Here is a 15,458-nt window from a genome sequence, read left to right on the forward strand (position 1 = left end):
GACCTTTGTGGTCAATGGATTGTCGCCTCGTGTTTTATTTGATTCGGGGCTACCCGATCCTTTGTATCGCTTGCGCTTAGCAAGAGATTTGCTGGAGCTTCGGGGGAGCTGGATTATCCATTAGATGTCGAGATTGCAGATGATAGGTCTGTTCAGGTTGTGAGGGTTCATCGGGGTTGTACTATCGAGTTATTCAACGAGCAGTATCCGATCGATTTGGTTACCATTCCGCTGCATGGGAACAAGGTTTTTGTGGGCATGGATTGGGTGAGCTCTAATGGCGCAGTAGTCGATTGTGAGAAACAGTTAGTTCGGTTTCGGACCCCAAGTGGGGGGAGAGTTAGTTGTTCAAGAGGAGGGATCTCAACATGGTCCGATTTTGTGTTCTGCGATGAGGGCCAGACACTATCTTCAGCAGGGTTGTTCCGGTTATGTTCCCTATGTTATGGATACCCAGGATAAGGGTAAAGCGACCGTGGATGATGTGCCGATCGTGCGGGATTACCCGAATGTTTTTCCGAAAAAATTTCCTGGGGTTCCTCCGGAGAGACAGGTTGAGTTCAGGATTGATTTGGCTCCTAGTGCGGTTCTGATAGCAAGAATTGTTTACACAGTTGCATGAGCTATTAGACAAGGGGTTCATTCGACCGAGCAGTTCACCTTGTGGAGCACCGATCCTGTTTTTTGAAGAAGAACGATGGGTCTCATCGTATGTGCATAAACTATTGGGAGCTGAATAAAATAACGGTGAAGAACCTTTATCCACTCCCGAGGATTGATGATCTTTTTGACCAACTTCAGGGTTCATCTAGGTTTTCCAAGATTGATTTATAATTGGGTTATCATCAGATGAGGGTTAGGGATGAGGATGTGCAGAGATAGCTTTCCGAACTCGTTATGGTCATTAAAAGTTCATGGTGATGCATTTTGGGCTCACCAACGCTCCCGTTGTGTTCATGGATCTCATGAATCGCGTGTGCAGACAAATGTTGGATTGATCTATGATTGTATTCATTGACGATATCTTGGCTTATTCTAAGACTCAGGAGCAGCACGAGGAGCACTTGAGGGATGTGCTGGAGACATTGAGGAGGGAGAGAGTTTTCACAAAGTTCTCCAAGTGTGAGTTCTGGTTGCGTGAGGTGCAGTTTCTAGGGCACCTTGTCAACCAGAATGACATTCTGGTTGATCCGACCAAGGTCGAGGTAGTGATGCAGTGGGAGGTTCCGAGGTCTACATCTGAGATTCAAAGTTTTCTTGGTTTAGCGGGTTATTATCGGAGATTCATACAGGATTTCTCCAAGATAGTTATTCCTTTGACCCGAATGACCAAAAACACGGTTACATTATGTTGGGGGTGAGCAGCAAGCAACTTTTGAGACTTTGAGACAGCCGTTGTGTGAGGCACCGATTCTGACCTTGTCGGAGGGTGTTGATGATTTAGTGGTTTATTGTGATGCTTCGATCATAGGATTAGGGGCAGTGTTGATACAGAGAGGTCACATGATAGCCTACGCTTCGAGGCAGCTGAAGCCTCATGAGGCGAATTACCCGACACATGATTTGGAGTTGGGGGCTGTGGTTTTCTCCCTCAATATTTGGCGGCATTACCTGTATGGGGTCCGTTGTACTATTTACCCGGATCACAAGAGCCTGGGGTACTTCATGGACCAACCGATATGAATATGAGGCAGCGTCGGTGGTTGGATGTGGTGAAGGATTATGATTGTGACTCAAATATCTATGTAATCATTTCAAGAAGTAGTCATTTATGGTGTTGGGTGAACCTGAATATCTATGTAATCATTTCAAGAAGTAATATAAACCTTCGTTATGCTATCCAATGTGTTAAATGACTATGCGAAATTCTTTTATGGTGACTTGGAAAACTGCAGGACAATACTTGGGACGAGTATGAGTAGGTGTGAATGGTAGTAGAGGCCTATACTACTGGAAGCACATGACTCGCAATTGGATCAGAGAAAGTCACAAGGTTACCAAGAAGCTAGAAATTGATTCCGTTTTTTCAAGTATGTCGTTACCATCGTTTCGGTAATGACTAAGAAGATGATTGTTATTCCGAAGCTAGTAATTAGATACATATGTTACGTGGTTCAGAGAACCAAGTTCGATGTAGCATTAGATTTAAGCAAGAAGATTGAAGTGAAAGGTAATCGAATCGATTAATAGAAGTATCGTGATCATTTTTAAGGTAAGATCTCTTAGCTAGAAATGCTACTTGTTATGAAGAGATTATATCACATTAGAACGTGAAGGAAGGTTTCTTCCGTGATAGTATTTGACTATTAGAGACAAGAGTCTGGTTCATTGTGTTTCTTTTGCGTTATGCAAACAAAGGTCATTAGAATATGATCATTCGAGTTATTGTTGTAGAAAAAGTGAAGACCTTATCTTGGGTTGACTCTATGACCCAATTTTAAGAAAGAGTAGGAGTCTATAATGAGAATTGAGTTTTTAGCTCGGAGATTATAACCGAATGTCCAATAGAGAATGAAGAGAGGGTGCAAGTTTGAGCATTGCCATTAACTAAGAATTCTGAAGAGTTTGGCAATTGTTAGGCAAGCCATAAAAATATGCATAAGGATGTTTGTTGTGCATTTGTGTCCAAGTAATTTAAATGTGGTCAAGATGATCAATTGAAGAGTGACAAGTTAATCGTCCCAGAAAAGAGGAAAAGAGACTATTGAGTTTAGCAACAGTTGTTGTTGTTAGTATTACCCTCTTATACCATTTTGTACACATATACGTTGGTAGACGACTTCATTCTTGTTGTGATCTTGATCAGACCATGATTTTGAGAAACGAGAAGATCACTCGTTGTGAGCACACACAATGATGCTACATTGGTGATGATAAAGTCATTAATATGACGTTCATAAGCTTCTTTCAAAGAGAAAGAATATTAACATCTCAAAGACGGATCCGACTTGGGCTTTGATTGGTTGTTAGTAGCAGCAAAAAAGAGTTTGAACCCAAGTGAAGGAGTACCAATCATTAAGGCAAAAGTGTGAAAGACAACTCTTACTTGAAAAAAATAAATAAATAAAGAAAAGCGAGTAGTGGAGATCGTATGTATTCGTTGAGTTTGTGATTTCGAGGACAAAATCATCCTAAGTAGGGGAGAATTGTAACGCCCGAGAGTTAGGCTAAATGTTAAGGGGATAATAATAATAAATATTTGTTTTATCAAATAATTAAAATCCTCAAATAGGATAAATTTTCTTCGTATGTGTTACAGGTTATATAAATACTTATTTATTATATACATGTTATGTGGACAAATATTATGGGTGTGTAATATTTTTATAAATCTTGTTATAAACTTATCGAAAAGTGATAAAATAACGTTTTTAAATAGAAGATTCTTTAGGATAAATAATATTAATGAAAATTGTAAAGATTGTATAATCTCAAACTATATAATACGTATTTGGTCTAAATACATTTAAGGGTGAACCCAAGTAATGAAGCGATAATTTTTCCGTTTTTCGATAATAATTGACCGGATACTTTTTACGACGTTAGTTATCGATTATAAATAATGTGGATAAGATCAAATTAAATAATGTGGATAAGAGCGAATTAAATAATGTGCATAAGATCGAATTAAATAATGTGGATAAGGTCAAATTAAATAATGTAGATAAGATTGAATTAAATAATGTGGATAAGATTATGGATAAGATCAAATTAAATAATATAGATAAAAACAAATTAAATAATATGGATAAGATTGTGGATAAGATCGAGTTAAATAATATGAATAAGAACGAATTAAATAATATGGAAAAGAACGAATTAATTAAGCTTAATGGCTAAGTAAACTTAGTGACTAAGAAATCCTAACACTATAAATAGGGACTCAAGTCTCTTCATTTTGTCACACCTTTCTCTCTCAAATCTCATTGCCTCGAGATCTCAATCATTATGAATTGGTTTCTTGTTATCGAGTGTCGTTAGTACAACATAGAAGCATTAGAACATTAGATAAGATCGAATTAAATAATGTGGATAAGATCAAATTAAATAATGTAGATAAGAACGAATTAAATAATAGGGAGTTGATCCGTACACAACAATTTTTTTCCATACACAACAATTAATGCTTTAAAATGTTGTATTGTACAAGTATATAATGCATAAATTGTTGTGTATGGCAAAAAATTGTTGTGTACAAATCACTTCCCTAAATAATATGGATAAGATTGTGGATAAGAACGAATTAAATAATATGGATAAGAACGAATTAAATAATATGGATAAGAACGAATTAATTAAGCTTAATGGCTAAGTAAACTTAGTGGCTAAGAAATCCTAACACTATAAATATGGACTCAAGTATCTTCATTTTGTCACACCTTTCTCTCTCAAATCTCTCTGCCTCGAGATCTCAGTCATTATAAATTGGTTTCTTGTTCTCGAGTGTCGTTAGTACAACATAGAAGCATTAGAGCATTGGAGAATCTTTTTATTAGAAAAACTCTAAGCATCGAATCTTTCAGATTCTATTAGTCAAGGTGATGCACGACTAATCAGGTGAGTGCATAGTTACTTTCATCTTACACATAGATATGGAGTATTTAATATAAATTATGTGTTACGTGTGCATATTATCTGTGTTCTTGATATCTATGTTGGAGGAACAAAATATACATGTTTTATTCGATTTAAATTGTATACGTATTTTATACCTATAATTATGATGGGTAAAGATGGATAGATTAGAGATGAGATGAGAGATGAAAGATGAGATAACTGATGAGAGATGAAAGATAATATAGATGACCAGAGGGGAAAGATGATGAGAAGCGATGACCCAGTCATCTAGCATAGTATAGATGACAACCACAAACTATTCTAGATAGTCCAATGGAACACTAGCAGACTCTCAACCTGTAGGTGTTGTGAACGATATGTTCATCAGATGTACTCTAAAAACCCATTGACATGTATTGTGGGTGGAATCCCTAAATTAATATTGTCAATAAAAGAGATAAACCCTAACAATTATGGACTTAGTGCCTAACAATTAACCTCGATGGACTTAGTGTCTGTTGTATAAACCCTGGCAACGATGGACTTCTTGTCTATTCCTTAGGAAAATCCTTAGGAATGAATGAGTGAATGATAGATGATTCTTAGGGTAGATCCTTAAGAAACAAATAAGATAATAGGGTTGGGTAATTGGGTTAATTGTTTGATGATGAAACATAATAATTTTATTATTGTGGGTTGAAAACCCTATCTACTCACCAGGTTTCCCAACTTAACCCACTCAGTTCACTTGTGTCACAGGTATCGATACGAAGCTACATTACACTGAGAGATTAACGGAGATGTAAATCATTAGTGTAAATGAATGTAAGACCTGTTTATGCTTATTTTTCAGTATTAACGATGACATCCCAATGTTTTAATATAAATAAAATACATTTCTTCGGAAATGCTTTGATAATATTATTATCATGTTTTTTTCGGAACAAATTCCGCAATATTATTCTTCAAAAAGAATACTATGATTTTTTTCAATAAGCATAATTTTTTTTAAAATGATAGTGAATTTGGGGATGTCACAGTAGGACCCCAATTTTTTGGGGCGAGGTCGGTCAGCGGGTTATGGGGAGTACCGAGGTGGTACTCAATACCATTGAGCTGATTTAGCAGGTCCGAAGTAGGCTCCATAAAACTCAGAGTCGACAGAAGAATTATGCCGACAGGTGCCGGCCAGATTTAGAGTTTCAGGTGGGAGTTATGGTTCTCCTGAAGGTGTCACCTTGGAAAGGTTTCATCCGGTTCAGGAAGTGGGGTAAGCTAGGCCCCAGGTCCTTTAAGGGTTTTGGCTACACTTATATTCCTTTAAGTGTAACTTATATTTATATTCAATGTCGTTGTTATGAAATTATAAATAAGATTTATCAGTGATTCCAAGTCGTTATACTGATTGATCTACTTACAGAGGTGAAGCCTATGCTAGATTTAGTGAAGTGTTTAAAGTGGTATTTTCAAACAGTATACTCTATATACCAAACGGACCCTACCTCCGATATGATCTTACATGGTTGCTCCTTACTTGATAGATCTAGATGTATATTTTGGGTTTGTTGATGAATCTAGACTATCATTAGTCATAAGAAATAATAAAATCAGACTTAGTTATAATTAAAGCTAGGTCACATCAAAGGAAAGACTAAGTGCTAAAGCGAAGGGTTGACCGACTTTTTAGTAATCCACTTTTACAAGTGAGTGCATGGTTACTTTCAACTTACACATAGATATAAAGTATATAGAATATTAAATGTTATGTGTGCCTATTATATGTATTACTTGATATTTGTGTTAATTGAATTATATTATTTTCACTTAATGTAATCATATAAGTATTTTCATATATAAAATATATTGGGTAGTGATTGGAGATGAAAAGGATGAGATGATGATGAGAGGACTTGATTATTGATGAACTAATCATCTAGCAAAGTATATGTAACACTTGGATGCTGGTATGCTCTTATATGCCCCTTTTGTTTGAATTGTTGCAATAATGGTCCATGGAGGAGTACACAGGGCGTACCGCATGGTACGCTTAGTGTACTAACTGAAAAGCTAGTACACGGGGTGTACCACATGGTACGCTTAGCATACTAAGGAGATGTTGGCTGCGGATGTGAGACCTCGTACGCTGGGTGTACGGGGTTTACGCTTAGCGTACTCAAAGTTTAAGAAACCCTAATTTTAGGGTGTTATACCTTATACAAAGACTTTAAGTCCCTAGGACTGTCCTCTTTACCATCCCCCATATCTTATCTTTTAAACCCTAAAAAAAGACCTTAAGCCTCCATTGTTGTGTCCTTGAGCCTTTGATAAGGAATTAGTACTTATTTTGCTCATCTTGAAGGATTTGAAGAAAGGTGAAGTTGCTTTTCTTGGTGGGAAGTTTAGTGCTCTGGAATTATCACTCATTTTGCAAGCTTCTAGAGGTATGAAGTCCAAACCTTGTCTTCTCCATGCTTAAATCTCTTCATGTCTTGGTTTTTATGCTTTTGGTCCCTTTTTGAGTTGGTTTGATGAGTTGGGACATTTGAAGGGCATATTCTTTTATATGTGAGCTCATTAGGAGTTCCTTATTCATAAAGGTGCAAACTTTATGGGGTTTTTAAGCTCATGCATGAAATAAGTCATCTATTAAGTCCTTTTGAGCTTTAAGAGCTTCATTTAGCCATACATGAACGTAAAGTTTGCAACTTTACGTGATAATCTAGCTTAAGGAAGTCAAATATATGTTTTGGAGCAATGTCTTAATGGATTAAGGGTAAAAAATGGAAGATGGCTAAATGGGGAAGTACACTGGGCGTACAAGCTAGTACGCGCCGCGTACAATCCCTAAAGCGTGTACGTTTAACGTGCAATTGAGTACGCCCCGAGTACTCAATCAGCAGGCTTCAGATATTTTCGGCTTCAATTTGGGCCATTCTTTTGGGCTTATATGCTTAGGGATTTGTTGGGTCATCTGAATGCAAGTGTTGGATTAGGTGTCTAAGCCCATATCTATTTTGATATGTACTTGACCCGATTATGAGCATGGTCCTTTTGGATTGCCTTCACCATAGCAACTGATAGGATGAATTAAGGATAAAGATGATTAATTATGATATATTAATATATTATGTGAATAATATATTAAAAGAGAAATCATATTGTTTAATTAATATTGATCAAGAATTAATTTATAATTAATTTAATGGTCAAAAGAGTTTAATTAAATCAAGGGGACTGATACTGTAATTATAAGATAGTAACAGAGTTAGGCTTAGGATCCATAAGGAAACAGTGGACGAATTCTATATGAGGGTTCATATAGAAATCGTCCAAGGGGCCTTCTGGAAGGATCTTTGGATTGCTTAAGGACTAAGCAACTGGATTAGGGTTTCCAAGTTGATAACCCTAGAAGCCTCAACTATATAAGGACCCTTAAGGCTCCAAAATAAATGTGGCTAAGCTTTCTTAGAAGATCTTAGACGTTTTTGTGCCTCTTCCCTTTCTCTCTTATTTATCCTTATCGCTAGTGGTGTTTGTGACTCCATTAGAGGTGCAACACTTGGGGCAATAGGCTTTCAGAAGTCAAGATCAAGGAGGTTTGTGATTGTTATTGCTACATAACAATCAAGGTAATATTCCTAACACTATTCATATGTTAATTTTGATTATAGTATGCTAGATCTAGGGTTTATGAGTTTTGGATGATTATTGCATGTACAACTAGATAAACTAGATCCAAAGCTTTAGGGTTTGCATGTGCACCATAGGATTGATGTAATGCTCTAAACCCATCAGAAGTACGCTGGCGTACAAGCCAGTACGCGCCGTGTACAATCCCTAAAGCGTGTACGTTTAACGTGCAACTGAGTACGCCTTGAGTACTCAACCAGTGGGCTTCGGATATTTTGGGCTTCGGTTTGGGCCATTCGTTTGGGCTTAGATGCTTAGGGCTTTATTGGGCCATCTGAATGCAAGTGTTTTGGACTAAGAATATTTTTGGGCCTTGGGGAAAGGCCCATGTAAAGGTTTTGACCCAATTTGGAAAATTGATCCATGAATGGGCCTTGGATAATTATTTTGGTAAATGGGCCTTTGGATTGTAGGTTTGGTCCTTAGTCTTAGATCAAACTAGGTAAGGGGTAAAATGGTCTTTTTCCCTATTTATGGACTGTTGGTTATGGATTTGAAATCCAAATATTTATGGGATGTTATTTGGTATTGATAGCTCGTGGATTTGTTGGACCAACAGCCAGAGATCTTTCAGTGTGATTTAGCAATTCTAGGCAAGTCTTTCACTATCCCAATGGGTCGAAGGCACCAATGTTGGCCCATTACTTGACATGTGGAAATGATAGTTGTCTATGTGCTTACTTGTCTGAAGACCCCGGGGGTAGCACGTGACACTTGTATGAATGACCATGGGGGTAGCCCATGGCATGGAAGACCATGCGGGTAGCCTATGACACTTGGATATCAGACCATGGGGGTAGCCCATGACATTCCAGGGGAAAAACCATTGGGTAGCCCATGCAATCTTATGTATGTTGCATAGTATTTTGTGATTGTATGTTATTTGGTATATTTGAGAACTCACTAAGTGTCTGCTAAAAGTTTGAATTGTGTTTTCAGGTACTTCTGGTACTAAAGGGAAGGACCCAACTTGATGATGCAGCATTTACTCTCCACTATTTTCAGCACATACTGATATTGTTACTCTGATAATTGAACATGTTTAAGGTGTAATATATTTTGGAAACATTTTATGGATGTAATGTCTTTTTAAAAAAATGAAAAATTTTACTTGGAGTTTGGGCTGTTACAATATAGATAGTCATCTAGCAGAGTATAGATGACGACCACAGACTATACTAGACAGTCCTGTGGAAACGCTGGCAGGATCACAACCTGTAGGTGTTAATGAATTATCTGTTCATTTGATGTACTTTATCTCCCTCATGGTTTCCTTATTTACATATGTTCCTAAAGGAATCCCCCAAGCAGTATTGTTTACCGTTGTTGTTGATCCTTATGATAGGTCCCTTGTGACGAGTATTTTTGGGTCAATATGTGAGAATAACGTGAATAGGTAATCAGGTAAATTTTTTGATGTGAAATATATAATTAAAGAACTTAATTATTATGGGTTGAAAATCATATGTGCTCACCAGACCCCCAATCCTGACCCACTTAGTTACTTTGTATCACAGGCAGTGGTACGAAAGCACGGGGTTGATAAGTGATTGGAGGAGTTGTTAGGGTATAGTATAATATGATGTTGTAAGGCATATTAAGACTTATTTATGCTTATGTATATGTATTGAAGATGACATATGGGTTTTGATACAAAATATTAGTGTGTTTTTCATAAAAACGGTCAACAGAAGCGTTAAAAATAACAAGTTTATTTTTTAGTTAATAACAAAACCAAACCATTTATGATCCATTTATAGAGGTTGGAATGATATTAAAAACAACCATGGAGTTTTTAGAATGACAAACTTTTGAGCCTTTGAACTCACTTGGTTGGTGTTGATGAAGATAGAAAAATCAAAGAGTATGATTTCCTCCACAAGTATCCACCATAAAGATTAAGGCACTTGGAATGCTAGTTCCTTCTTGCATTCTTGAGTGTCTTAAGCCTTTAAGTACTTAACTCAAATACGCACTAAAGGAGAAAACTCAAGAGGGCTTCTAATCACCAAAAACTAGCTTCAAAATGAGAGATGATGAGAGTAGAAGAAATTTTGTCCATCATATGGAAGAGAAGAACATGGATTAAATAACTAGCCAAAAACTCATGCAAAGGCCTTCCTTATATACTCCTATGGAAGACATACATTTAGATTATAATAATATCAGATATTGATAGCCTTTTAGAAGCATTTGGGACATAAGAAGAAAGTTTACAAGCAACATCTCTTCTTACAATAATAATTTTGGCCATGCTTAAAAAGAAGACAAAAATTGTGTAACTAGTTTATTAACCATGGTATGTTAACTCATTAACTTGATCATGGTTAACCAAAGTGTCCAAAACTTTGTACATGACTTATTAAATCATAACATATTATATAATAACTAGTTATAATATCTTTAATTATTATTTTCACAAAACAATAATTATTTCCTAAATAAATACAAGAATTGATATTATTTATTAATAATCATATTAATAATAAATATACAAAATGTGTCAACTTGATAAAGGTGTGACTCTATATGATCATATATTATTAGCAATATCACTCAACAATGATTCTTTGCATATAGACTCAACAATGACATCCCACAGTTTTAAATATAAATGAAATACATTTCTTCGGAAATGCCTTGATAACAATCTGATGATGTTTTGGGAACAAATTCTGCAAATTAATGAATACTATGAATTTAAATAAGCATAAGAAAAAGTTTTAAAATGGCCATGAAATTGGGGATGTCACAAAAGATGTGATGGTTTTTCAAAACGTAATTATTTTTTCGGTTATAGAAAATAGGGGATGTCACAGTTGGTATCAGAGCATTAGGTTAAGCGAACTAGGATTTTTGGGATAGTTTCTAGACTTAAAACTTAGAAAATTAAGTGATGATGGTAAGGAGAGTGTCTTAACATACTTTAGGTTGAATACCTAAATCGCTTTTGGATAGACACAAACACTAGAATACTTTAAGGTGTAGTCCTTGATTACTATTAGGTGCTAATAAAATTATTTTATAGCATGTCTTAGGTTAAATACATTACTTTTTATAGGGTGTGCTAGCATACTTTAGGAAAAATGTCTTATATGTTATTACGTGCTAATTGATATGTATTATTAGCATAATGTAGGTTGCCTGCCTAGATAACTAATAATTAAAAAGGTTTAAGGTCTAATGCCGACCTTGGATTAAAAGATCAAATTTTCTGTGTATAGGATTCTAAACATTTAATTTGATGGGTTTTATACAAACAATCCTATGTGTGCATGCAACCCTAGAGTTGGATCTATGATTTCACTATTAGTTATACAACTTTATGAACATAAAAAGAAACCTGGCATGCTACTATTATTTTCAAAATTCATATATAAAAATAGAATACATACCTTTTATTGTTATATAGCAATAACAACTAGTTCGTTGAATTTCCTTTGCTCTTGAAAGCAAGTACCACAAGTGTAGTACCTCTAATGGCTCACAAACACACTAGGTGAAAGGATGAACATGGGAGAGAGGAGAGAAGGGTATCTTGCCCTAGATTTCGTCCCTTTTAGGGTTTCCCAAGGCTTGGACGAAATCTTAGTGCCTTAGGGTGCTATTTATACTTAAGGCTAACTAGGGTTTCAAGGTGTAAACCCTAATCCCTTAGCTTAGGGCCTAAGCCAGTCCATGGACTCCTTTCCTTAAGCCCTTGGACGAAAACTCCTAGATCCTTCTAGGATTTTCGTTCAAACCTTAATAAAGGTGATCTAATGGCCCAAAGCCTCAACTATTGAATAATTACAAAATAGCCCCTGCACTTTCAGTCAGTTCCTTTAATCCCAAAATTAATTCTAAATTAATTTCTGATTAAATACTAATTAATAATATGATTCCAAATTAACATATTATTCATATAATATATTAACAAATCATATTTATACCCTAATTTATTATTCTTAACAATAAACCAACCTCTCTCCTCAACAATCATATTGTCTAGTCACCAGTGTGAAGGCAACCCAAAAGGACCATGCACAATCGGGTCAAGTACATACCAAAATAGTTATGGACTTAGACACTAATCCAACAGTCTCCCACTTGGATAAGTCTAATAACTATTCTGCGTATAACCTCAGATCCTGATTAGCAATCGTAGCTTTCAAAAGCCACTGTCAACTCTGATCGTATCAGAAGCGTGTCCTTTAGATAAGGGATCATATATTCCTCCATTCTTGACATCACATAGATGTGAGACATGGATTGAAATCATTCTCTCAGTCTATGTGTTGTTTCCCGATTTCCGATTTATGACGACTGACAACAGACTACAATTGAACACATCAAATTAGTCCTGGATTGGCCAAGCGCTTAGGGTGTTATCACTAAATCACCGAGGGGCCCACATATATCGCTTTCATCTTACTTTGGATAAAAGGAACGGATAAACTTTGATTCAATGCTTGCTTGCACTCACTTACCGAATCACACACAACAATATGTTTTATAACACCACGTTACTGGTGCGTTTACACACACTACTAGAAAAACAGCCTTTTACGACGCTCATTGCGCGTCGTCTATAGACGACGCGCATTTATGACACGCATTTATGACGCACGTTAATGACACGCAATGCGTATCAAGGAAGGCCCTGTCATAAAGGAAGACGACATGCATTTGCATGTCGTAACCTTACGACGCGCGTGTTTACGACACACAATGCGTATCAAGGAAGCCCTTGTCAAGAAAGATCATGTCATAAATGAAGACGACACACATTTTTGCGTATCGTAATTTTAATTTTTTTTTAAAAAAATTATTTATAGATTTAACGATTTTCAAATTAAATTTGCATTTCATGTCTCATAATAGAAAATAAAATACCATATAAAAAAATTACAATACATTGCACAAAAGTTAATGTCATTCAAATAATCATTCCAATAGTAGACAAATGTAATACATCAAATAATCATTCCAATAGTAGACAAATGTAACATTTCAACATTTTTTATATAATTAACTAAATTATTAGCCAAATTTCCTAAAATACCAACATACTTTTCTATGAAGAGCATTAACACTAGTCTTTTCCATCAAAAACTTCAAAACCTGCATAATTAAATTAATGTGTAATCAGCTACAGGTTAATAAGGTAGGTTTAAGCAAAAAAGTTTCATAATAGTAAGATTTTACTTACCATTGTTGTTAATTACATTGAAAGAAGCAGCCCAAAAAACACCCCTCAAAAGGATTACTACCACATAACTGTTGATATTTGATACTTTATTACTAAATGAAACCAAAAACAAAGTTAAAAGTCAACAAAATCAGAAGGTTTTAGTCAAACATAAAGAGGCTGTAATTCCAAATATTAATAAATGACATTGATTGAACCACCTGTAGATTTACCATTTTGTCCCTATGAGATTCAGTACTGAACACATTCTACAGTTTGTAAGCTTTAATATATATATATATATATATATATATATATATATATATATATATATATATATACACCTGAGATTTCTTCGGTGCTTGGCCAAACGTCTCTAAAGTAGGCATTCTTTCCGTCCTTTGTGGTCCCGTTGGTTCGTTTTCGAAGTCGATGTCAACCTAAAACACACAACAAGCAAAACATAATATGAATTTGTGTTGTGTGTTTCTTTGAGGGTAGAAGAGTAATTTTACACATACCGTGCCGACAAGTGCGTAAGCTACAACCAAGGGAAGTGAAGCTAGGTAGTTGGCTCTTGTTAGTGGGTGAACACGCCCCTCAAAGTTTCTATTTCCAGAAAGCACAGTTGCACCATGGCTCGAAGTGCTTGAAACTGGAACACAAATATAAATTATATTTTTATTTTATTGAGATAATTAATAATTAATGTTTATGTAGATATGGTTGACTAGTTTATAAATAAATAAATACATGTGGACTGTTACGAAGAAAATTCAAGTTACTAGCAGGACCATTTGCGTCCATGTCAGGAAGTCCTTGGACCAAACACGACAATGTTACAATCTACAGGGTCTAAAACAAAAATTGTCAATCTGAAAGTGAAGAAAAATATTGAATACCTGAGGGAAGAGATCCAAAGGGTTTGAATTTGGTCCACTTGGAGGAAGAACTGCAGCTGGCGGGGGCTGAGCAGCCTGCAGACCTAGCAGTGGTGAAACTCCGACAGCTGGCGGCAGTTCTGCTGGCTCCGGTATACAGCTCACTTGCATATATTTTAACCTCCAAATTAACAAGTTCATAGATAACAGGAATGTCATACCCCAATTTTGCAATCTCCTGTTTTTCAGAGACTTCCATTTCGAAATCGGAGCTGTGTAAATCTACAAAATCAAAAAATAAAACCTTGTTTCAATTTGAGAATAAGAGTTAACCAACTACACCACTGTTCTCAATTTCGAAGTGAAAAATCACACTGTTGTTGAATACCCCCAAAGAACAACAAAAAGGAGAGAAGATAGCAAAAAAAAAGAGAAGATTCATGGATTTTTTTCAATCACATTATTTCTTCACTTTTCATCAATGTCTCGTGTATCTGAAAACAGATTATAAAATTTTTTTAGTAATATTTTAAGTTTCTTATTAGTTTTTTAATTTTTGTGGTGTATTACAATAAGTGCACCTATTTCCATGTGTGCTTTGCTAGGGATGCTGTTGATTGCTCTAGGATGCAACTCCAGTATACCTTCAATAAAAACAACATTTTAAGTATAAATGATAGTGAAAGGGATTTTGAAAAAAAAAGATTACCAACAGTTCCAACAGTGTCTATGGATCCAGATTCAAGAACATGTTTTTCCACAGCTAGTGCCAGCTCAACATCAGCCAAACCTGCATCATTTCTATTCTAAAATTGTGTATAAGACTCAAATATGCCATACAAAAAAGATAATAATAATAATAAACAAAAGTTATAAAGAATTGTTTATTTTATTACCTTTGTGGCATTAAAGCAACTCCAGCATGGCCTATATTTCCTCCAAAATAAACTTTAATGCTTGCAGGAGCAGCAATAGCAGTCACAATACCAATAGAAATTCCTTCATTTTCCAAAATTGGTCCTTGTTCTATATGAAGTTCCTGCAAGTTTGCCCCTAATATTTAAACACTTCCTGCAAGTTTGCTTCCTTTCATGTCACCTAGTGTAAAATACCCTTCATCCTACAACACCAAATAAAAACCAAACCATATTATTAGTATT

The 15,458-nt window shown here is 35.6% G+C and overlaps 1 long non-coding RNA gene across 1 annotated transcript; it reads right to left on the reverse strand.

Moving 5' to 3' along the window:
- Positions 1-13,246: 13,246 nt before the first annotated feature.
- LOC145069753 (uncharacterized) lies at positions 13,247-15,414 on the reverse strand. The gene is made up of 7 exons (XR_013689664.1): positions 15,195-15,414; positions 15,008-15,104; positions 14,880-14,942; positions 14,320-14,792; positions 13,939-14,072; positions 13,439-13,857; positions 13,247-13,350 (listed from the first exon to the last, which is right to left on the reverse strand). It is a non-coding gene; the product is annotated as an uncharacterized LOC145069753 (long non-coding RNA).
- Between the last annotated feature and the right edge of the window lie 44 nt (positions 15,415-15,458).

Source organism: Lactuca serriola, chromosome 8 (genome assembly GCF_051521515.1).
Source record: "Lactuca serriola cultivar US96UC23 chromosome 8, Lser_US96UC23_V15, whole genome shotgun sequence".
Taxonomy (NCBI): domain Eukaryota; kingdom Viridiplantae; phylum Streptophyta; class Magnoliopsida; order Asterales; family Asteraceae; genus Lactuca; species Lactuca serriola.